Source organism: Lepidochelys kempii, chromosome 7 (genome assembly GCF_965140265.1).
Source record: "Lepidochelys kempii isolate rLepKem1 chromosome 7, rLepKem1.hap2, whole genome shotgun sequence".
Lineage (NCBI taxonomy): Eukaryota > Metazoa > Chordata > Testudines > Cheloniidae > Lepidochelys > Lepidochelys kempii.
In genome coordinates this window covers 30,547,274-30,571,657 of record NC_133262.1, presented here as the reverse complement: position 1 = coordinate 30,571,657, position 24,384 = coordinate 30,547,274, and the positions used below count along the sequence as shown (strand labels likewise).

General features: G+C 48.6%; 1 protein-coding gene across 7 annotated transcripts in view; it reads left to right on the top strand.

The window, feature by feature from the left end:
• The window catches only part of PC (pyruvate carboxylase), a 236,720-nt gene that overhangs the window by 11,909 nt on the left and 200,427 nt on the right, over window positions 1–24,384 (top strand). The window contains exon 2 of one of the 7 annotated variants that reach the window (XM_073351712.1): window positions 338–488. The exons of 4 other annotated variants lie outside the window; for them this stretch is intronic. The gene's annotated coding sequence lies outside the window, so the exon portion shown is untranslated. Of the gene's footprint in view, window positions 1–337; window positions 489–2,682; window positions 2,735–20,793; window positions 20,818–24,384 lie in introns of those variants that run through there. 2 more of the 7 variants (XM_073351713.1, XM_073351714.1) reach the window with 2 other exon arrangements.

The window sequence follows — 24,384 nt, the reverse complement described above, 5'->3', positions numbered from 1 at the left end:
CACCAGAGCTTGAGCTCTGCCAGCCTCTGTGGAAGATGTGGGCTTCAACTTACTCTCTCCACTTACAAAACCAGGATCAAGGCATCAATCGAGCAAGGCAGCTCTGAGCATGCAGTCCTCAGCAAAGAGATTATTATGTCAATTATTATTATGCTGGTAGGCAAGTCTGATCTCTGATTGCAAGAGGGATTCCACATGGTGGTAGCACCAGCCACTCTGTTAAGGCAATTCATTTTCTCCTTCCAAGAGCGCTGGATTTGGTTGTTGCCGACTGCATGAAAAATATGGTGCTGCTTTGGAAAGTAACTGTTTAAATAGCACCCTTCTTGCTCAACAGGTCTGCAACCGCTTGCTGAGCCAAATTCCCTCCCTCTGTGTTGCCAAGGGCATGGTGTGCAGGCAATGCGAAGGAGGTCGCTGAGGGCAGAGTCCGGGCTGCTCAATTTCTCTCTTCCTGGGCAGGATGTGTGAGTGACTCAGATCCTGGGGTGAGTTTGCAGTTCAAAAAAATCCAAACCATCTTGTAAACTGAGCACATTTAATTTGGAGAAAGTGAAACCAATATGAACCTTGAAGAGAGCTCAGTGCAGGGTGCATAGAAGAGCAACAAAGCTGATTTGAGGGCTGGAAAAAATGCCTTGCGGTGAGAGACTCAGGGGGCTCAGTCTATTTAGCTTCTCAAAAAGATGGTCAAGGGGTGACTTGATTATGGTGCTTAAGTACCTTCACAGAGAGAAAATACTGTGTAGTAAAGGACTCCATAACCTAGCAGAGAAAGGCAGAACAGGAACCAATAAATCTGTGTTTGCACAGCACTTAGCACAATGGGGTCCTGGTTCGTGACTGGCACGATGGTAATAAAAACAACAATAATAATAATGACGAAAGTCAAAGCCAGATTCAGTCAAAAGAAAAATAAGGTATTTTTTTTGTAACAGTGCAGGTGACTTTCCATTGGAACAAACTCCCAAGGGAAGGGATGGATTCTCCGTCTCTTGGTATCTGCAAATCCAGACTGGATGCTTTTCAGGAAGATGCTTTAGAGAAACACAAGATATTGGGCTCCATACAGGGTAACTGGGTCTTGTGCTATATAGGAGGTCAGACTAGATTACATTGTCTAATGGTCCCTTTTGGCCTTAAAAATCTATGAATTTATTTAACTGCCAAGACAGCCACTCTCCTCTGTTATGACCCAGCTGCGGGAGATGTGGTGACCAAGGATCCCAGGGGATCTGGCTGGGGAAAGAGCTTCCGGAGAGAGTGGAGAAATCCAGAGTGTGATCTCCTTCAGGAAATGCTGCCCTAGCCTTCCTATTTGCTTAATGCTTTTCCATCGGAACGAGAATGGCAGTCCAACCGGCTGCAGCGGACATCTGAGATGGGCCTCTTCCATAAAGCTGCCCAGTGCTCTACTCACGTGATTTTGAGTCCTGCACCTTCCTACACTGTTCTGTCTTGCCCCGTCTTGTTTAATCCAGTGCCCCCACTCTCCCCAGCAGGGAGATACTGCTTTTAGCTTTCACACCAGTAGGAATATCTTATTCCACATGCGATAGCAGAGAATGTTTTTGATCTTGCCGCTGGCATCATCTTGATTCATGTCCTTTCGAGAACCGTAGCTGATGAGTAACCCTGAAATGCACACTTTGCGGCGAGGCTGGTGAAGTGGGTGCTTGCTCTGCAGTTCAGGTCCTTGCACGGAAACATGGCCTTCAGCTGTGGTGTGTGCGAATGAAGGATCTTAATGACCTTTATTTTTATGAATGGCTTCCCTAGGGGCTTGCCCTCACTGAAAGGTTGAGATTCCCCGCTCAGAACCAAGAGGAGAACCCGGTTCCTTGCTCTAACTGCTCGATAAATGCTGCCCACAGTTCTACGATGTAGCCACCCTTGCGTTGTGTTCAAAGATCCAAGCCATGGAGCCCTCTGATCTCAGCACTCAAGTCCTTGGCAGCTGCTCAGGTCCAAAGGGGCAGTCCTCCAAGGGAGGAAGGGTGGCCCAGTGGTTAGGGCACTAACTTCTGACATGGGAGATTCAGGTTCCTGCTCCACCACAAACCTCCTTTGTGACCCAGGACAAGTCACTTAGCCGCTCTATGCCTCAGTTTCCCCATCTGTAAAATGGGGATAACAGCACTGCTCTATCTCACGGGCGGCGAGGATAAATGCATTAAAGACTTTCAGGTGCTCAGATACTAGAGTAATGAGGACTGTGTAAGTTCCTTAGGTAGATAGCTATGTCTGTTACGCAAGGGGCAGCTCCCTCGCTGCCCCCTGGAGCGATTGGCTCAGGCTCTGTGCAGGTGTTGCTGCGTTGGTTACACAAGGAGCAGTTCCCCGCCCCCGCACCCCGAGCAGTTTGGCTCAGGTTATCTGCTGTCCCAGACAAGCTGAGATCTGTTTCATTTTAGAACTCTCCTTTCTTTGAATAGCTGGCCATTTTTGGGTTACTAATTGGGTTGCCTGCATGACTGAGCATGGAGAACAGTGTACGCTACTTGGCAGTGTAAAGGAAGTGATTGGGAGGGAGGGCTGTTTATCAAGCCACCAAGACTTGAGACACTGTACTGGTAAGAGGTCAAGGGCTTGAAAATTACTGCAGATTTACACAGGCAATCTGGCAACGCAATGAATATTCAGCAGGTCTCCAGTGAGGACCTCAATATTGCCGGTGTGTAGAGCCCTGCAAATCTGCTGCTATCTGTGGACCATGTTTGCGGATCGGATGCAGGTACAAATTTTGTATCCCCGCAGGGCTCTACCAATGTGTTCAAAAAATCAGCGCTTGAGCACGACCATAGTGTGAGACTGGCTTAAAAATCAGGAGATTTTAACAAACGTTGGGGTCTTTGTCCTCTGGTTTCTGAGTCTTTAGGGGGCAGCTGTGTCACGTTTTCAAGTTTTTCCCTTGGAACTGTGAAGGGTGGTATCTTCTCTTTTCATTTAAAAAAAAAAAAAGTTGACATTCTAACTAACCCCATCATGTGATGCCGGGAGCCTGAGGCTTTATGAAAAATGGCAGATATTGCGAGACTCTTGATAAAATCACGGGGGTTGGCGATGCTGCCATAGCGTCAGCATTTAGATCTATTCAGGGAAATTGACTGTTGCAGAATAGCTTCCGCTAGGGCTGCTGATTGAAGAGTGCCTTTCTCTGGTTTAGTGTAGCGGACTAGGGGCAGAGAGCAGTTCTTTGGCTGATCAGGGGAATGGAGAGCTGATCTTGTTAGAGGAGACTGAAAGAGCCAGGCTTGTTTAGCCTGGTCAGGTGAAGGCTGAGAGTGGATCTGGTTGTTCCTTCTCTAAATACGTGGAGGGGAGAACCCCAGGGAGGGAGAAGAGCTATTGAAGCTAAAGGACAATGTCGCCACAAGAACCAGTGCGGCTAAATTGGTCAGGAATCAGCTGAGGCCGTTAAGGAAGGTTTTAGCCATCAGAGGAGGGAGGTTCTGGAACAGCCTCCCCATAGCAGCAGTTGAGAACAAACACCCCAGTTAGTTTGAAGATGGAGCTGGATACGTTTCTGCCAGGATCCTAAGCGGGAGTTGGCTGCGATAGCAGGGACTGGATGTGATAATCTAGGAGGTCCCTTCTTGTGTAATCCACTTTGAATTTGGAGTCAGCTAAACAGGAAAAAGGAACGTCTGTTCAGCGTAAGTGTCCGCACGGGGGCTATTTTGGAATAGCTGTTGTGGTTTAAGCTCACACTTTACCTTATTCTACGCTACAGGCTTTCGTTGGTACTACTCAGTCAGACCACTCCCTTGACCATTGGCAGAAGTACGTAGGGAAGGCCTGTCTTAAGTTACAGGAACAGAACTAGTTTATATTCTCCAAGCAAAGCCCAGATCTGCTGCCTCTCAGTCTGGTTCTTCCAGTCCGACCCTTCCTTTCCAAACAGGTCTGGGCTTTCCCCCAGGAGAGCGAGATAGCTGTAGTCGTTCTGGCATGGTCTGTTTCCAATCCTTCAAGGTCAGCTGTTAAGCGAGTACTAGAGGAGGCCCGCACAAGAGAGTTCTAGCATAGCTGCGCCTCTTGCGGGGGAGATCGGCTTGTGCTTTTTGGGTTTGGGCAACATTCCTATGCCAGCAAAAGCCCTGGGGGTAGGTGCAGTAATCACGGCAAACTAAGCTGGGATGGCTTACTTCACTGCTCGACCTTGGGGGTTTTCTCCCTCCTGTGCAGCATGGGGCGCAGGTGGCCTGCTGGGATCCCCTGGGCACGGCTCATCTCAGCAATTCCCTGCCAGCGCAGGGGCTTCGGGCATTGATGGTCTCTCCTGTTCCCTGCTTGGGGCTCACAGCAGTTTAGCCTCCTGAGGGCTGAAATACTTGAATGTAACCTCACTTTAGTCTTTGGGCTTAATATAGGTGTATGTGGGTGAAATGTACTGGCCTGTGCCCTAGAGGTCAGAATAGATTTTAATGGTCCCTTCTGACCTTAAACTCTATGAAACCTCTTGAAACACACACCCCAGTATGTTCAGGATTATCATCAATATGCTTATGATGAAGGTAAAGTTTTGACTTGGAATAAGGCCATCAAAATGAAAAGGCTGAGGAAACACTGCTCTAGATTGCATCTCATAGATCAGAGAATTTCACCCACTGATTCTTGCACTGCACCCAAATCCTTCTCTTCCTTCAGGGTTAACGTGCTTCAAAAATAGGTGGCTATATCCCTATTAGTCATCATTTAGTTAAGCTACATGCACTTGGTTCCTCTTTCTTTCTCACCGTGATTAGCAATTGCTCCAGGCCTTGAATTCCATCTTAACACACACAGGGCTGATCTCTTCAAAAGCTGCCAGAGGAATTCGGAAACCCAGTTCCCGTTTAAAATTAACAGGAATTGGGCATCAGAAATCCCAAGTAGGTATATGTAGCTGGAGGATATTTCACTGTCTCTTTGGCAGCCTCATCATGTGGCTTTTTCTCCACAAAGATCCCATGAGGCCTTGCCCCTGTGGGACAGGGACTATCTTTGTATTCTGTGTTTGTGCAGTACCTAGCAAAGTGGGGTGGTGATCCATGTTTAAGACCCCTATTTACTATCCCAGTGCAAACTACTGGTGGTGATTCTGGGGAGCTGAGCATTGTGAGCGAGGTACCCAGAGGGTATTGCCATTGAAAACTGTTTAGGCTAGTATGGTATAAAGTACAGTTTTACTTTATAGAGCCCCCCGCTACTGTGTGCCTCACAACCTTTATTATATTTATCCTCACAACACTCCATGTGCGAGGGAATTATTCCCATTTTACAGATGGGAAGATGAGGCACAAAGAGCCTAAGTCAACTTACATCTATTTTTAAACCAATATAGAGTCATAGGATTTTTAAGAACAGAGGGGACCATTAGAGCATCTAGGATAGCACAGGCTAGAGACTATCACCCAGCTACCCCTGCACTGAGCCCAGCACTTTGCTGCAGAAAGGCAGCCAGATCTTGATTTGAAGACCTAATGAAATGGAGAATCCATCCCTTCCCTTGGGAGTTTGTTCCAACGGTAATCACCTGCAGTGTTAAATCCGTGCCGCCTTTCTAATTTGAGTTTTTCTGGCTTTTACTTCCAGCTGTTGGTTCTTGTTCTTCTGTGAGTGCTTGCTTATGTCCATTCCATTGTAGGTGTGTGTGTTTGCCACATGCACCGGTGCCAGAAGTTTTCCCCTCAGTGGTATCCATAGGAGACCGGCTCTGGTGCCCTGTGGAGTGGTGTGCATATGCCACGGTATAAGGGGCACTGCTGCCTCCCCCGCCGTTCCTTCTTACCACCAGTGATGGTGCTGGAATGTCTCCTTTTCTTGGCAAGCTTTCTCCTCTCAACTGCTCGTTGCAAACTTTGTTGTACATAGTTTAGTTTAGTTCCCTTAGTGTAGTTTACTGTTAGTTTGTAGTCCCTGATGGGGCATGCCCTGGTCCCTGTGCTTCAAACCATGTGACTGTTGCACATAGAAAACCTATGCCAGTCAGTGACCACCGCAGTAGCTGTTTGAGGTGCTTGGGGGAAACCCACGTTAGTGACAAGTGTCAGACTTGTAAAAGTTTTAAACCACGGACCAAAAAGGAGCGGTACGTTCTCCCCCCTTATGGAGTCCACACTTACACCGGCCCCAGAGCCGTCCAGATCGGATTCCGCTCCCGGCACCGTGGCTTCGGTGGGGAGTGCGCCGCGAGTGCTGACTGTGGACTGGTGTTGATCCTCCTCCTGGTACCGGCTAGAAAGCAAAGAAAGGCTGGGAGGGGAGGGCCGGAGGAAAGTAAAGACCTGCGAAGGGCAGCTCTTCACCTCAGATGGAGGTCAGGCCGCAGCTCCCGCTGAGCGGGCTAGCCCACTCCAGGGCTCACCTGCTACCTTGGGAAGCAGCAGAGGCATTCGGCACCCGGCGATGCCGTGCACACTGGAGGCCTTTCAGGCCACAAAGGACATTTTGTCCCTACCGGTGCTGACCACACCAGCCACGGAGGTACCCCGCTCCAGGGGAAAACCTGCCTTGGGACCCTTCCAACGGTGCCCATCAGTGTGGCACTGCTCCTCACCACAGGGAGTGCCCTGCCAGCACTCGCCTGTGCAGAGCCACCATGCCCCAGACACGGGGTGGCCCACCCATCAGAGTCCCTGGCGCTGGTCCCCGGGCTCCGAGCAGCACTCCTGGGGCTTGAGGAGACGATCGCCAGTGGAATGGTGCAGACCCGCAGGGGTCCCACTGCCCTGGTGCCGGGAACGTCCGAGCCGCACCCCCAGTGTGTGGCACTGCTCCAGCGGTTCGACCCACCGGTCCAGGGAACTCTGTTACCAGTCACTGGATCGCAGGTATGGTTCACTGCGGGTGCGCCGATGATCCCCGGTACAGTGGCCTACTCTCTCCCGTTCCTGCTCAATGGACCACTCGCTAAGCGTCAGGTGTAGATTGCCGGGTTATCGTTGATGATCTGCTGAATGCCAGCACCAGGTGGCAGGATCACGGCGCCGAGGGTCACTGCCCTGGTGCAAATCCTCAGCGGAGTTCCAGAGTTGGCACCGATGGGCCCAGGGTAGACAGACGGCCTTGGCACCATCCTGGTCCCCTGGACGCGGACCTTCCTCCTTGGGCTTCAACAGCGAAGAGGAGTCCCTACAAGTGGGTCAGGGCCACCCTGTGACTGTTGCAGAAAATCTATGCCTATCAGAGGCGCTGGCATTCTCCACAGCGCCTCCCAGTGCAGCATGGACTCAGGGCCAGTGGCCTGCCCCCTGGGACTTCTGGAATCCCTGGGGGGGTTTCACAGCCCTCACGGGAGCATAGGTCGGTTTCGGGCATCGGACAAGCGGTCAGCGACTGTCTCCACCCACCCCCTGACACAGATGTGACCCTAAAGCAGACCCCTCAGAGTCACCCGGCTGCGGCAGAGGTGCCCATGCAGGAGGCGACGGAGGTGGTGGCAAGGCCACTGTCTCTTCATCCTCGCCTGAGGAGGCGATTGCGGGACTCTCTCCCCCAGTCCCTCAGGATGATACCAAGGCTCATCAAGAGCTCTTAAAGAGGGTCACCTCAAACCTGGGGCTTTAAGCCAAGGAGTTGGTGGAGCCCTCAGACTCCCTCTTTGACGTGCTAAGTTCAGTGGCCCCTGCCAGGGTGGCATTGCACGTGCATGACGGAGTGGCAAAAATGACTAATACTCTGTGGCAGATGCCTTTGTCACTGCCCCCCATTTCCAAGCGGGCAGTGCGTAAATACTGCGTCCCTGGTAAGGGGGACGGCTATTTGTACACACATCCTGCCCCAAGCTCTCTGGTTGTGTCTGCAGTCCATGAGCATGACAGACAGGACCAACCAGGTGTGAAACCCAAAAACAAAGAGGCTTGATCTCTTTGGAAGAAAAGTTTATTCACCTACCAGACTCCAACTGCGAGTGATCAACCACCAGGTCTTACTTGGCTGCTATGATTTTAACTTTTGGCAGTCCCTGGCCAAGTTCTTGGACTCGCTGCCCGAGGAACCCAGGAAGGAATTCCTGGCTATTTCTGAGGAAGACAAAGCGGTGGCAAGGGAAGCCCTCCATGCAGCCTCAGATGCAGCAGACTCTACAGCCCGAACCATGGCCTTGGCCATCTCCATGAGGCGGGCGTTCTGGTTACGGTTGTAGGGCTTTACAATGGAGGTTCAGCAGTCCATCCAAGACCTTCCGTTTGATGGCCTGGTGCTGTTCTCTGAGCAAAGACACAAAACTGCATGGCCTGAAAGACTCCAAGGCAACCCTGCGTACTCTGAGCCTGTATACCCCAGGGCCGGCAAGGAAACGATTCAAGCCACAACAGACCCAGAGGTTTGGAAGTCAACCTCGGTCGGAGCCTCACTGTAAGAAGGGCAAGGCCTAAAAGCACCAGCAAGGCCACCAGCCAGCATCCTCTTCTCATTCAAGCTCCACCTGTAGCCAACAGAGTGGTAAGTAGGCGTTTTGAGGGTGCACTCGAGGGTGATCTTCCAGCCTGGATCCTGCATTCTGCTCCCCTGTTTATTTTCCAACCGCCTGTGCCCCTTCCTCCCTGCCTGGGCCTCTATAACATTGGACCGGTGGTTCCTCAGCACAGTAGCAGGGGGAGATACCCTCCCAGTTTATTTCTGTCTCCCACCTCCCCGTCACCGTCCCTCTTCAGGGACCCTTCTCATGAGCATCTGCTAGCACAGGAGGTGCCGGGCCTTCTGCAGGTGGGAGCTGTGGAAGAAGTCCTGCTGCATTTAAGGGGCAAAGGGTTTTACTTCCTCTATTTTTTAATCCCAAAGGCCAAGGGGGGTCTGCAGCCCATCTTAGACCTGCGAGGCCTCAACAGATGTCTCAAGAAGTTGAAGTTTTGCATGGTCTCCCTGGCCTCCATCAACCCTTCCCTCCATCTGGGGGACTGATACGCTGCCCTCGATTTTAAAGGATGCTTACTTTCATATATCAATATTCCACAGGCACAGATGTTTTCTGTGCTTCATGGTGAGGATCGCTCACTACCAATTTGTAGTGCTCCCTTTCAGCCTTGCAACAGCCCCGAGGGTGTTCATCTAGTGCATGTTGGTGACGGCAGCTTACCTCAGACGTTGGGGTATCCAGATTGACCCGTACCTCAACGACTGGCTCATCAAGGGTCGCTCCAGGACTTAGGTCCAGCTCAGTGTCACCGTGCTGCAAGCCGCATGCCGAGCCCTTGGCCTGTTGATTAACATTGATTTTTTTGCTTGTTTAACTCTATCCTTTGGACCGGGATTATCGAAGTATTCGATTCTGCTTGGGCCAGGGCTTTTCTGCTGCAGAACAGATTCAGGACAATGTTGGATCTCATTGCCAGCATCTCTGCACACCACGTCCCGGGTGTGCCTCAGGCTATTGGGGCACATGGTAGCGTGCACTTACGTCGTTCGCCATGCAAGACTCAGAATGCAGCCTCTTAAATTGTGGATTATGACAGTCTGTTCCTGAGGATCACCTGGACAAGGTCATCACGATCCCGCCGAAGGTACTTACTGTCTGCAGTGGTGAACCGACCCAAGGGTGGTGCTGGAAGGAGTGCCATTTGAGAGTCCATGGCCCATGGTCTCCCTGATATCGGATGCCTCAGACCTCGGTTAGGGAACAGATCTCGGTGTGCTGTGGACCCAGGCAACGTGGTTTCCAGAGGAGCTGGCATTACATATAAATGTCAGGGAGCTCAGAGCCATCTGCCTAGCATGTGGTGTCTTCCTGCCGCAGTTGTCCAGTTGAGTAGTGCAGGTGTTGACGGACAACATGGCCTCGATGTTCTATGTCAACAGGCAAGGGAGAGCATGCTCGTCGGTGCTCTTTCAGGAAGCACTTTGCCTGTGGGACTTTTGCATCCAGCATGGGATCCACCTGGAAGCTTTGCATCTCCCCGGCATCTGGAACATGCTGGCTGATCGCCTCAGCAGGTCCTTTTTCTCTCCCCATGAGTGGTCGCTCCACTCGGAGGTTGTCCAGGTGCTCTTCCAGAAATGGGGGGCTCCTCGAGTTGACCTGTTTGCCACCAGACAGAACAGAAAGTGTCATTGGAGTGACTTACCTGGAAAAGTGGAAGCATTTCTCCTGCTGGGTGTCAGTGTAGCATCTCCCCGACATGGTTGTCTCTGCAGTCCATCCTGGATTACCTGCTCCATCTAAATCACCACGGTCTCGCACTTTCTTCCATCAGGGTACACTTGGCAGCCATATCGGCCTTCCACCCGCGTGTCCAGGGCAAATTGATGTTCTCGCATGAGATGTCTGTCCAGTTCCTAAAAGGCCTTGAAAGGCTCTTCCTGCCGGTCCAGGACCCGGTTCCACAATGGGACCTCAACCTGGTTCTCTCTAGGCTCATGGGCCTGCCCTTTGAGCCTATGGCTTGTTGTTCCATTTCCCATCTGTCGTGGAAAGTTGCTTTCCTTGTAGCCGTTACCTCGGCGAGGCACAAGTCCGAGATTTAAGGCCCTCACTTCAGAGCCTCCATATACGGTATTCTAAAAGGACAAGGTCCAGCTGTGACCTCATCTGGCTTTCCTGCCTAAGGTGTTGTCCCCTTTTCATGTCAACCTGGATATCTTCCTCCTGGTGTTCTGTCCGAAGCTGTGCTCAACCAATGAGGAGATGTCCGGCATGCCCTAGCATTCTACCTGGAGTGCACCAAGCCCTTCTGCAAGTCAACCCAGCTATTTATCATGACAGCAGACAGGATGAAGGGTCTCCCGGTGTCCTTGCAGAGGATCTCGAATTGGATCACCACGTGCGTCCAGACCTGCTATGAGCTGGCGCAGGCCGAGCTGCTGCCTATAGTGAAGTGCTCAAGCGTCCTTGGCAGCCTTCCTTGGGCATGTCCCTATCCAGGGCATCTGCAGGGCTGTGATGTGGTCTTTGGTACACACGTTCACTACGCATCACTCAGCAAGCAAGAGATGATGCTGGATTTGGCAGACCTATGTTGCAACTGACACGTCCATGAACTCCTACCCGCCTCCAGTGTTACTGCTTGGGAGTCACCTACAATGGAATGGACATGAGCAAGCACTCCAAGAAAAGACAGTCCCCTTTTTTCATAACTGGTGTTCTTCGAGCTGTGTTGCTCATGTCCGTTCTATGACCCGCCCTCCTTCCCCATGGTCAGAGTTTCCGGCAAGAAGGAACTGAGGGTGGGGGGAGCCAGCAGCACCCCTTAACCACGGCATACACGTGCCACTCCAGAGGGTGCCAGAGTTGGTCCCCTGTGGATACCTCTGAGGGAAGAACTTCTGGTACATGTGGCGAGCGCACACACCTAACGTGGAGTGGTGGACATGAGCAACACATCTCGAAGAACACCAGTTACGAAAAAAGGGAACTGTCTTTTCTGCCTTCCTCTTCCAGGCTAAAGAGCCTTTAGTAACCAGTATAAAGGTGCCAGGCATTGATATAGCTTGTTCTGTGTCCCATGTAGGCATAGCTATACCATACAAGCACTTCTATAGCAATATAACTGCATCCACGCTAACAGGGTTGTGCACCAGCAGAGTTAAAGGGGGACAACTTGTGTGTGTGTGTAAACAAGATAGGAACACAGGACTGGAAGCAACCTTCTGGGTCGTTGAGTCCAGTTCCCTGCTATTGCAAGCAACCCCATTGTATCATGCCATTCATAAATTAATCTTAAACCTGGATTAATAGATGCTCAGGTCAGATGGGCCTACTGTGATCATCTAGTCTAGTGGTTCTCTACCTATGGCCCACGGGCCGCTTGCAGCCCAATCAGCACAGAGCTGCGGCTCATGTGACATCCTCAGGGCCAGGCAGGTAATATTGAATGCGGCCCACAATGGTAAATAGGCTGAGAACCACTGATCTAGTCTGACCTAAAATATTTCACAGGCCATTGGGACTGCCCTGACTTGATTCCTGATTGAACTAGAGCAGATCTGTTTAAAAAATCCCATTTTGATTAAAAATCTCCAGTGATGGAGAATCCACCACAACCCTTGGTCTGTTATTCTGCTGATTAATTACCCTTACTGATAGCTAGCTGGGTTGTTTTGCCCCCCACTCATCCTCCTGAGAGGCTGTTCCAGAACCTCCCTCTCCCGATAGCTAGAAACCTTCTTCTCATTTTCAGTCTTAATTGATTCCTGGACAGTTTATCCCCAATGGTTCTCATGCCAGCATTGTCCTTTTGCTTCTGTGGCTCTTCTCCCACCCTGGGGTTAACCCTCCAATATACTTAGAGAGAGCAACCAGATCTCCACCACCCCGTCAGCCTTTGTCTGCTCAGGCTAAACAGCCGAGCTCCTTCAGTCTCCTCTCAGAAGATGGGAGCACCATTCCCTGATAGGGTGACCAGATGTCTCGATTTTATAGGGACAGTCCCGATTTTGGGGTCTTTTTCTTATATAGGCGCCTATTACCCCCCACCCAGTCTCGATTTTTCCCACTTGCTGTCTGGTCACCCTGTTCCCCAATCAGCCTAGGAGCCCTGTTCTGCACCTCAGTCAATGTGGGTTCATCTTTGGTTACCAGAACTGCACACAGTATTCCAGATGAGGTCTGCCTGGTGCCTTGTCCAACGACATTACTATTTCCCTATCTCTATGGGAAACATGTTGCCTTGGATCTTAGCCTTTAATTCTCTTGGACACAGATAGGAGCCTGATCATATAAAGTTACTTTGGTTTAATACATATTGGTTTAAAAACCTATGCAGGTAAACAAATAGAAAACTCATAGTTTGATTTAAACCTGATTTATGTAGATGTTTAGCAAAAATTGTTTCCTTACTAAATTAAGCTAAATCAATACAAGCCAAGTCTAAATCGATTTGAAGTGTCTGCATGGGTCCTGTAGAGGGTTAACTAAATTGACTTAAACTGGTGCATCTTTGTACACAATGACTCACTCTTGCTGTGTCCAGCAGTGCTCAGTGGAATACCCATCCCCTCCCCAGCATCTGAGTCAGGGACTGCACAGAATCTACCACAGTGGCGGGCCCTGATCTCAGTCAGGTCTCTAGCTGCTACCATGGTGCTAATTAAAAAAATACAACTTTAACCTAAAACTCATTTTGTAGTAAAACCTCTGTCCATCTTCCCCCCGCCCCGCCCAAAATAAAGATGCTTTCAAAACTAAAAACCTTCCACCCCATGTAGTGATGCCTCTACTAGGTATGAGGTTGTAGATTTCACTGATAGCAAAACACTGTAGCAGAACCCCACAGTGCTTGGTTTGAGCGGGGTTTTATGCAAGGTTAGAGAGGGAGGTGCTGTGTTAGTTCTCATGGGTCGTGCCAGCTGACAGCTTGCCAAGTTGCCAGAGTCTCAACTCCTGTGGCTGGTTCAATTTTGAAAGGGAACACATGATGATTGTTTGGACTCTTTTTTATTTTATTTTTTTGCTAAACAGATTGCTTTTGTAGTCACATGACCTACATGGCTCAAGTTAGAGCTTGATCTTTAATAGATTGCGTGCGGGCAGAATTGGGTTTTATAAAAAAAAATTGTGCAGATACAGTGTCCCATGGGCACTTCTCAAAGACAGATCATCCTCCCGGGGAGTGGTTAGAAAAGTACGGGGTTGTGTATAGGATTTGAGTAACATCCTTTAAATAGTTCAGCCTTTAGTTGGCCTCCCTGTCCTCTGTTGTAGAAGCCACCAGAACCTAAAGCAGCAGCTGTGTATAAAGGTAGCTATATACAAACGTACAAGGCTGTCAAAGTTTCCTCCCTACTCTGAACTCTAGGGCACAAATGTGGGGACCCACATGAAAGACCCCCTAAGCTTATTTCTACCAGCTTAGGTTAAAACTTCCCCAAGGCACAAATTCTTTGCCCTTGGAGGGTACGCTGCCACCACCAAGTGATTTAACAAAGAATCAGGGAAAGGACCCCTTGGAGTTCCTATTCCTCCAAAATATCCCCCCAAGCCCTTACAACACCCTTTCCTGGGGAGGCTTGAGAATAATATCCTAACCAACTGGTTACAAAGGGATCACAGACTCAAACCCCTGGGTCTTAGGACAATGGAGAAATCAGTCAGGTTCTTAAAAGAAGGATTTTATTTAAAAATCACCTCTGTAAAATCAGGATGGAAAGTAACTTTACAGGGTAATAAAAGATTCAAAAACACAACAGAACTTCCTCTAGGCTTAGTTTCAAAGTTACAAAATACAGGAATAAACCTCCCTCCAGTAAAGGAAAAATTCACAAGCAAAACAAAAGATACTCTAACACGCCTTGCCTGGCTTTTACTTACAATTTTTGTAATATGAGAGACTTTTAGGATGGTTTATAGGAGGAAGAGTTTTCTGACCTGATGCTTCTCTGCTTCCCAAGAGAACACACAAAAACAAAGCCTTCTCCCCTCCTACCCCCGCCCAAGATTTGAAAGTATCTTCTTTCCCCATTGGTCCTTTTGGTCAGGTGCCAACCAGGTTATTTGAGCTGCTTAACCCCTTACAGGTAAGGAGGAATTCTAGGCTACCCTTAGCTGTATGGTTATGACAAAGGCCTAGTTAGTAAACACAGTTATTTGAAATCCAACTGCATCTATGACAAAACTCACATATGCTTTGTTGCACAGAGCCTAAAGATACAAGAGCTGTAGAAAGATACAAATCAGAGGGAGGTCTCTCTCTCTCTGTCCATTTAGGTCATCTAGACTTTTTTCTGCCCCTTCATAGACTTTAAGGCCAGAAGGGACCATTAGATCATATTTTTGCTCTGTGTGTGTGCAGCACCTAGCACAATGGGGTCCTGTCCATGACTAGGACTCCTAGGCACAACAGTAATACAAATAATAAATAATAATAACCTATCTGTATAGCACAGGCCAGAGAATTTCACCTAGTTTATCCTGTATTGTGCCCAGTCGCTTATGTTTGACTAACTATCTTCCAGAAAGACATCTAGTTTGAACTTGAAGACCTCAAAAGAGGAAGAATCCACCACTTCCCTTTGGAGATTTTTCCATTGTTTAATCCCCTGCTCTGTTAAAACTGTGTGCTTTGTCTCTCGTTTGAATGTGTCTGGCTTTTAACTTCCAACCATTGGTCCTTGTCCTCCCTCTCTGCTAGATAAAAGAGCCCTTTAATACCTGGGATTTTCTCCATAGTGTTTGGATCTGTGCAATTGCTGCCAGCTTCAGTCACTCTTGAGCATCTGCCAGTGGCATTTAAATAGAACTTCAGATGACCCCAGAGCTGTTGAGTGCACACAGGTCACCAGTCCATGTGGGAACAGACTAACCATCTGCAGCGAGGGTAACAGCCCTGGGAGCTAGGGGATCCTGTTTCCTTAAATAAAGGGCACTTGCTTTGATTAGCTTACCCAGTTGTGCTCTGGTCTCTCCCGTGTTCATTGGCATTTATTATTATTTGTATTACCATAGCACCTAGCAGCCCTAGTCATAGACCAGGACCCCACTGTGCAGGTGCAGTACAACCACAGAGCAAAGACGGTCCCTGCCCCAAAGAGCTTCCAATCTAAGTACAAGTCAAGAGACAACAGATGGAGACGGACAGACGGGGGAGTCTAAAGAATCAGCATGGTAGGCAGTGGTCTCAGTGCCCCACTGGCCTAACCATTGTTGAGTGTGTTGTAGACATCATGGCAAAGGAGAGTTTTTTAGGAGGTTAACGAGGTGGCTTTGTGGGAGTTTACAGGGAGCTCCTCATAAGAACGGCCATACTGGGTCAGACCAAAGGTCCATCTAGCCCAGTATTTTGTCTTCTGACAGTGGCCAATGTCAGATTCCCCAGAGGAAATGAACAGAACAGGTAATCATCAAGTGACACTCTAAAGCAAGAGGGGCAGCACTGGAAAATACCTGAATGGGTTTGTAGCAAAAGTAACAAGTGGGCAATGAAGGCTGGCACCATGGGCTGATGGCATGTGGTCATCGACAGCATGATCATGAATGAGAGATGATGGGTAGGTGAGGAATGGCTGTGAAGGGCCTTGAAAGGGAAGACAAGTAGCTTATGTTTTGTAACAAAAGAGAAGGGGAAGCCAGCGAGGAGGGGTGACACGCTGGACCACCCCTCTCATGAAACAGCTCCCAAATAAAGTGGGCATCTTCCACATCTGGATGGGATCTTTAATTGCCTTTGAAGTGTTCAGTTCTAAGATGGCAATATTGCTTTTTGAGATGGTGGTAAAACCACAGCTAAACCCGGTATTCCAGGTGAGGGTGTGCAGAACTTCTCCCTCTTATTGCCATGTGGCTTGATAGTCACATCATTGTGTAATGTGCTTCTGGATCCTGTTAATTGGTTGCTGAGGCCAATAAATCTCAGAGACTTCCACAGGCTAAAATCATAAGTGGGGTTTTTTGGTCTGTTTTTAGTTGTTATCTCTTCCAATTTAATTGGTTTTCCCTGAGTTCTGGCACATTGAAAGACAATCCCTTCCAGGACAGGAAGAATGGTCCAATGGTTAGTGCACTAGCCTATGACTTGGGGAGACCTGGGTACAGTTCCATGCTCTGCCAAAGGCCTGCCTGTGTGACTGTCTGGGCAAGTCTCTTAGTCTTTTTGTGCTCAGTTTCCCCATTTGGCAGACAGAAATTCCATCAAGCTGATGGGGGTGGAGGGTGCAAAGCCTCTGACATGGGGTGGGAAATAGGGCACCCAGGTATGGAGGATTGAAGGGCACTCAGAGCCCTTGGAGGAGACTGCGTATGTAAGGGAATGGGGCAAGACACAGAACTCCTGGTGTGGGGCAGGACATATACTGGGGGGACAAAAGGGAGGGTGTCACCCAGGGAGCTGTAGGTGAGGATGGAGGGATGCAAGGAGCAGTAAACTTGGCCAACACCTGCTATGAAATGTGCAACCTTCCAGTAGTGTTTCCTTATCCTCACAGGGGTGTTGTGAGGCTAACGCCATTAGAAGATATGAGGCACTCAGTGAGGACTGTCTAAGTTCATTAGATAGATACTCTATTCATTATTTTATACACCTCTCTCGTATCCTGCTCTCACATCAAACCCTAATCTCTTGCAGTCTCTCCTCATATTCGAATTTCCTGCTTTTAATGATGGTCATTACCCTGCTGTAGACCTCCTTCCATTTCTGCTGGATTTAATTTTTGAAAATCACTTGCCCGTTTTTGCTGCTATGTGGCCTGTATTGTCCGTGCGTGGAGCTGGCAGCTGGAATTTAATAGGAGCCCTGTATGATTAGCTGAGCTCTAATCAGCAAAGGTCAAGACTAGATGTTTCTTTTCCCCTGCTTAAAAGGAGTATTCAAAGCAGCCTGGCTTTCCACTGGAGCAAATCTACTTAATACGCCAGATTCTCTTCAGTGAGTCTTGATGACTTAATAGGGACTCTTTCTGCAGCTGTCTTAGCTTTGCTGCAGCGTTTGAATAGATCTGACACTTTTTAACAGATTTTTTTCCCCAGTAGGCCCTACCAGGGTGCCTGTAACGGTTTGGTTGGGATGAGGGATATAGTCTGGCAGCCTAGTTAATGGCTAGTGGAGGAGTCACAGTTCCTGAGGTAACTGCTCCTCTGTGCACCTTGAAGGCACCACACTTAGGCCTCAGGCCTCTAGCTGTCACCTTTCTTAGGGTGAGATCCTATCCCTCCAAACCGGGGACCTCAGACTATTGCAACACACTGTGGTTACCTCGGCAGGTCTGAGCACCTGCAGTCCCGTTCTCCCAGGGGCAGTGACAGGGCTGACCAGCCAGCCTTCCCAAAGCAAAGCACTGTTTGTTCAGAAGCAAAGCCTTCTGGAGAAAACAGAACTGGAAAAAAATAAAGTTTTATATGCAGGCCTGGCTTAGTAGGTGTCACCCATCTTCCATGTGGGGACCCTGGCAGTTCCAGAGTCCCTCAGGTCCCAGGCAGGGCCTTCCCTCTGGGCCACGGAAGGTCTTTTGCAAATCCTGGTAGCACAGGGTTGTGTATTTATCATCTCTCTCAGGGTACATTCACGCTGTGATAATAGGCCCACAGCATGGCTGCTACTGGCTCTGCACTTTTCTAGCCCTGAAGCCCAAGCCCGAGTCAGCCGACCTGGGCTGTGAGACTCAGTGCTGCAGGGTTTCTGCTGCTATGCTGTCTCTTTGCAAGTCAAGCCCTGCTAGCATTGCAAACTCTCTTTAGAAACCGAACCTCACTGGTTTTTCCTGCTGCTGCGATCTCCCTTTTTAAGCCTTCTCTGATCCGGAGAGTTGACCCATTTTGGAGCATAAAACAGTTTGGTTCAACTGCACCGGCCCAGCTGAATGGAGGAAGGGTGGCCCAGTGGTTAGCATACTAGCCCACAGTTGGGAGACCTGGGTTGAAGCCCCCACTTTGCTACAGGCTTCCTGTGCCGCCTTGCGCGTGTCACTTAGATCGAGCTCCTCAGATAGATTTAGGTGCCTAAAGAGCTTTGAGGATCTGGGCTTTAACCTCTCTGTGCCTCAGATCCCTGTCTGTAAAATAATGGATAATCGTACCTTACAGTGGTGGCAGTAGGAGGGTAAATACTGTAAAGATTGCCAGGTGTTCAGCTGCTATTGTAACGAGGGCTGTGTAAGTACCGAAGAGTGAATCAACCTAAGTTTTGCCATATTTCCGTGCAATCCTGAAATGCGGTGACTTCTGGGTACCTATCCCACAATGCTCAGCTACCCAGAATGATTTATCATGTATCTGTATTGGGGTAGCGCCTAGGAACCCCAATCATGGCTCAAGGTCCCACTGTGCTAGGCACTGTGTGGACACACAATACAGTCCTGGCCCCAGAGAGCTTACGGTCCAAGTACAAGGGCTACATGGGGAGGTTATTTCGGAAGATAGGGTGGTAGAGTGTGAATTTAAAGGTCTATAGCTGTTCCAGTCAATTTTCCCATCTAGAAAAGCCCCAAGACCTCAGTACTGCCAACTCCAAAGATTGAACAAATCATGAGTCGGGCACCAAAAACCATGATTGCCCTAAAAATCATGAGGTTTAAAAAAAAATTACTTGTCTTATGGTTTGAGAAACGACACAGCAGGCAGTTGCAGTTAGCACTTTCTGAAGGGTCTCAACTCGGGCCCTAAATTACTAGTTGTTATGGATCCACAGGCTCGCTGCTATGACCCCAGCTTTAGAACAGCCTCTGGGGGGACCCCTTCAGTGAGCCAGACCCCCTCGGGGTATCAGTCTTCATTCAGTACTCCTGCTTCCCACTGTGAGCTCTGTTCAGGGAGTCCCACTGAGGCAGAACCCGGAGGGAGACTTGTACAATCTGAGGGAGCAATGCACCTCCACCAGCATCTGCAGTGACATTCCCACAGTGTTGCCAAAACAGAAGGGTTTATTCCTTCATCTGGAGCGCAGCATAGAGAATCCTTGGTTAGCATAGAGAGAAGGAAGTTACAGCATGGTCCATCTGAGTTAGCCCAGAGCCCTAGCTAAGCAATATATCCCCCTCTTGGCTCCCACTCTGGCCCCATTTGTCCAGGATACCAGGCCAGTCCCACCTGCCTCCCCCAATCAGTCCTTTATTGTCCAGCTGATCAAACCCAGCTGGCTTCCTGCGGAGGGTGGAACATCTATGGTCATATTAGTTGCTAGGTAACAAATGTGTTGGGGGGTTGGCTTTGCTGTTGTCTTCATGGCCTCTCCAATGAGATGGGCCCCAAACTCAAGGCAGCTAGGCGTCAGCCACACCTGTGTGGTACCCTGCCCGAGAGTCAACAGCCTGTTTCCGCCCCCTCTGGTGCACCCTCTATTAGTTTTCCCAGGGGTATGCAAATAATGCAGCATATAGGGGAAACTGAGGTGCACACAGCGTTAATACAAAATATTACAGAAAATTCCGTCACACTAGTCAGCTTTGGAAAATGTGCTACAAAATGATTTGTGCTCTACTTTTATAGCGAGAGACTTAAGAAGCTCAATCTATTTATTTTATCCAAGCGAAGGCTAAGAGGTGACTTCCCCATGGTCTAGAAGGACATGTGTAGGGAGAAGGCTTGTGACAGTAGAGGGCTTTTTAGTTGTGAGGGGAAAAAAGCAGAACAAGATTGAATGGTTAGAAGCTGAAGCTGGACAAATGCACATGATAAATTAGCCACGTGTTTTTAACTGGGAGGGTTGTTAACCTTTGGAAAACTGACCTAGGGATGGGGTGTCGCTTGGTGTCTGTAAATCAAGACTGCATATCTTTCCATAAGATTATTATTAATATTTATTATTGGAGTAGCACCTGGGAGCCTCAGTCCTGGAACAGGGAACCCCATTGTACACACTGTACAAACACAGAACAAAAAGGCAGTCCCTTTCCCAAGGAACTCACACTCTTAACTCAAACAGAAGTTTAGGAGCTTGATGCAGTTACTGGATGAGCTTCCCTGGCACGTGCTATGTAGGAGGTCAGAGTAGATGATTGGGATTCAGGATGAGCCCTTCTGGCCTTAAAAAATCTGTGAAAATTTTGGCCTTGGATTTCATGATCACAGACAGAAGATAGGACTTGAAGAAACACTAAGTGTGGCTGCGAAAGAAACATTTGCCCATCGAATTGTCATGTTTCTGACTGTGCACTTCAAAAATGTAGTCTGTAGGTATTTCCCCCCCGCCCCCCAAGTGCATCTCCTCCCACAAAGGACAACAATACTTTTGCATGCATGGAGGGAGGGACTACTTACAAATGCTTTGAATTCTTTGGATTTTGCACAAGTCCCTGGCAGCTCAAGACAATCTTGTTTCCCCCACCCACTTGTTTCACATGATTCGCGTGGTTAGATTATCAATCTCAAGAACGCCAAAGCAAACATTCTGGTTTACATTTTTCTCTAACCTCCCGCAAGGTGAATTGTGAGAACTCTCTGGATACTTTGCAGACTGTTCACTAGGCAAAGAGGTATGTTCTTACTTGTTAACTAACACGGTTTGTAGTTTTCATGTGTGTTAGCAGGCCAAGGTAAGGACTAGGGAGTTACTAGGACTAGTATGGATGCATGCCACGTGTTTTCCCAAGGCTGCCCATGTTTGTTCTTAACCTTGGGCATAAGAGATGCAGGTGCACATGCAGGAGAACGCCATCAGGTTTAGTTTTAATGCCTGTGCTAGAACACAACCAGCTAACTTAACTAAAGCCTTGTCTTCACTAGGAAAAAAGGGTCATAGATTTATAAGGCCAGAAGGCACCATTGGATCATCCACTCTGCTCTCCGTTTATATCACTGGCTGGAGACTGTCACCCATTTACCCCTATATTGAGTGCAATAACATGTGTTTGACTAAAGCATCTTCCAGAAAGGCAGCCAGTCTGGATTCGCAGACATCAAGAGATGTGGAATCCACCACTTCCCTTGGGAGCGTGTTCCTGTGGTTGATAGCCTTCGTTTTTAAAAAATTGTGTTTTCTACTTAATTTTGTATTTGTCTGGCTTTACCTTCTAGCCAGTAGTTCTTGTTCAGCCTTTCTTCACTAGATTGAAAAGCCTTTTATTTTCTTCCTGCAGTGGTTCTTATGTACTGGGATCAAGTCCCCTCTTGATCTTCTTTTATTAAGTTGAACAGATTGAACTTCTTAAGTCACTGGGCTCAAAACAGGGGTAGCTGAGTGAAATGTAGGTGTCTGTGATATACAGGAGGTCAGGCTAGATGATATAATGGTCCCCTCTAGCCTTAAACTCTATGATGTCTCTCACTGTAAGGCATTTTTTCCAGCCCTTGGATCATTTTTATGGCTCTTCTCTGCACCCTCTCCCATTTTTCAAAATCCTTGCTAAAATGTTGACACCAGAGCTGGATGCAGTAGTCCAGTATCAGTCTCCCCAGTACCGTATACAGAAGTGAAATCACCTCCCTGTTAACATGGAGGCAAACATGAGGCAAAACCCTAGGCTCCCAACTAACATTTACCTTGATCCACTAACGTATGAAAGCTACAATCTTCCTTCTCTTCATGAGGATTTCACCGCATCTTTTGCTAATGTGGTCAGAGCATTTCTTTTTTCTTAGTGTGGGCGCATCTGTGAAGCTTAAAATCTCAGGACCGATCTATGCTAGAAACTTTCGCTAGTATAGTAATGTCCTAGATTAATAGATTCTAAGGCCAGAGGGCCCACTGTGATCCCCTAGGCTGACTGCTCGTAAAGCACAGGCCATAGGCCAGCCCCGAATTAATTCCTGGTTGAGCTAGAGCAGATATTTTAGAGAAAAAAAATTGAAAAATTCAGTTTTGATTGAAAAATTGCCTGTGATGTCTTCTAGGGAGAGAGTGAGAGTGTTCGCAAAAAGAAAAGGAGGACTTGTGGCACCTTAGAGACTAACCAATTTATTTGAGCATGAGCTTTCGTGAGCTACAGCTCACTTCATCAGATGCCTTCAGTGGAAAATACAGTGGGGAGATTTATGTACACAGAGAACATGAAACAATGGGTGTTACCATACACACTGTAACCAGAGTGATCAGGTAAGGTGAGCTATTACCAGCAAAGGGGGGGGGGGGGTTGTGTGTGAACCTTTTATAGTGATAATCAAGGTGGGCCATTTCCAGCAGTTGACAAGGACGTCTGAGGAACAGTGGGGAGGGGATAAACATGGGGAAATAGTGAGAGTGTTGTGTGACTTCTCTGACCTTTTCATACCGGCAAAATTCCTGGTGTATACGCAGTAATACTGGCATAAAAGTCATTTTGCTGGCATAACTTATTTCACTTGGGGATGGTAGAACCTCTACTGGCAAAACCACTTTGTTTTGCGGACAGAAGCTGCGTCTGTTTAGGATTTGCTAGGAGAGTTATACCGGCAAAGGTGGTCTAGGGTAGCCAAGGCCTGAATAGGCGAGACAGATGGAAGGAGCACATAGGCACAGAAAGGTGAATTGACTTGGCCTTGGCTATGCTAGAAATGGTTTGCCAGTATAGCTATGCCTGTCGAGCTCTAGTGCAAACAGAAATTCATTCAGAGAAGCCCTATCTCCTGTGGTATGTAGAAGCGTCAGACTAGATGATCGTAGTGGTCCCTTAGGAGCTAGGAATGAAGACACAGCTGTTACTAACAAAAAAGTATTGTTTTGCTGGTATAACTGTGCCTAGACTAGGGCTTATACCAACAGTTATGTCAGTAAAAGAAAACCAAACTGCACCTTAAACAATCTTGCTATGCCTAGTATCTGTTTTAGGTGTAGACCAGGTCTTGGCTGGTCGCACAGTACCAGAGCTGAGAGGAGAGTACAGGCTTCTTTGACTTCCAAGCTAGTGCCCTTTCCACTGGACCACAATGCCTAACAGGGGATCTGCCTCCGGTACAGGTCTTTTGCACTTGAATTGTGTTGCCATTGAGGGGTAGGGAGGTACATAGGACTGGAAGGGACCTCCTGGGTCACTGAGTCCTGTTCCTAGTGTGATCCGCTCTCCCCAGCTGCTCCAGGTTTATCACTGAGTGGCTGGCTGTGAAAGTTGCCGGGGGCTGTCTAGTTTTCAAGAAGGGTAACAATACTGTTATGTAACAATATTTGCAGTAACAATACTGTTCAGCAGCTCCGCTGAATTGCTGTGAAGTGTTTCGAAATTGCAAGGGCGAGATGCAGGGGAGATTAAAAGAGAAAGGAATTAACGTGTCTCCCATGATAAGGGCAGGACTGTGCCTGTGCTTTGAAGATAGTGGAAAGAGTCAAAGCACTGGGAGGGCAGTTAGGGCCAAGGGAGGTGTTACAGAGAAATCCTACTGAGCATCATGGAATGAAGACTCCTCAGCAAGCTCCTTAGAGCTGAGAGAATGTGGATTGATGGGGTCTGTTGATTTTGACTCTAAGGGTAGGTTTACACTGGCAGAGTTACATCACCAGCATTACATCACCACTCAGAGAGCGCTGAAGGGAACCTCTATTGTGTGTTTACACTGTCAGCTGCCTATGCGATATCGTGTTCACGCTTGAAGTACTTGCATCGGTATTCAGAGCGGTGCCCTCTGGGCAGCTATCCCACAGAGTGTCTCTTCTGCTGCTGCTGCTGACAGTTGTGGGAAGGCGGAGGGGGTCGCGGGGCATCCTGGGTCCTGTCCCAATGCCCCGTGATGCATCGCTTCGCATCCCAGTAATCCTGGTGCTTCCATCTGCATTTGGCGCCATCTTTCAACGGTTTGTGTACTGTGCGCTCTGCCTCTTCGGTCTGCAGGAATGGATCCCAAACTGTTGACCAAAATGCTGCTCACTCTCACTAACACGTCACGAGTGGCAGTGGAATTATTTCTTAAACTACAAAGGCAAGAGGAGTTTGACGTTGATCTCGCCACACGTAGTAGCTATGATATGAGATTGCTTGTGGCATTCACGGAGGTGCTGACCACAGTGGAACGCCACTTTTGGGAAACAAACATTGAGTGGTAGGATCACGTCATCATGCACGTCTGGGATGACGAGCAATGGCTGCAGAACGTTCGGATGAGGAAAGCCACATTCATGGGACTGCGTGATGAGC